Consider the following 324-nt stretch of genomic DNA (forward strand, 5'->3'; position numbering starts at 1 on the left):
GATAATGAGTTAGTTTATCATATTTTTTGGATATGATTAAAAGGGTAGAGGAGAACTCTGAAAATGCCCTTGATTTTAGAATAGCAGTCAGTGTGTGACAGATTACTCTTGTCATGAGAGGACAGACAAGCTCCTCTATATTTGTCGCTTGGAGAGACCTTGACAAATTCCACAGATGATTGTATTCCCACAACATTTTGTGTCACTAAGAGATGCGGCATTTGTTTCAGCTGCCTGCCACCCGGCCTGGCGGCGATGATCACTCTGCAGCTCTGTCGGAGGAAGCTGACGGTTTGCAGCCATCACCTCTCCGGTGGAGAAAGG

This window comes from Odontesthes bonariensis, chromosome 2, assembly GCF_027942865.1.
Source record: "Odontesthes bonariensis isolate fOdoBon6 chromosome 2, fOdoBon6.hap1, whole genome shotgun sequence".
In the NCBI taxonomy this organism is placed as follows: Eukaryota; Metazoa; Chordata; class Actinopteri; order Atheriniformes; family Atherinopsidae; genus Odontesthes; species Odontesthes bonariensis.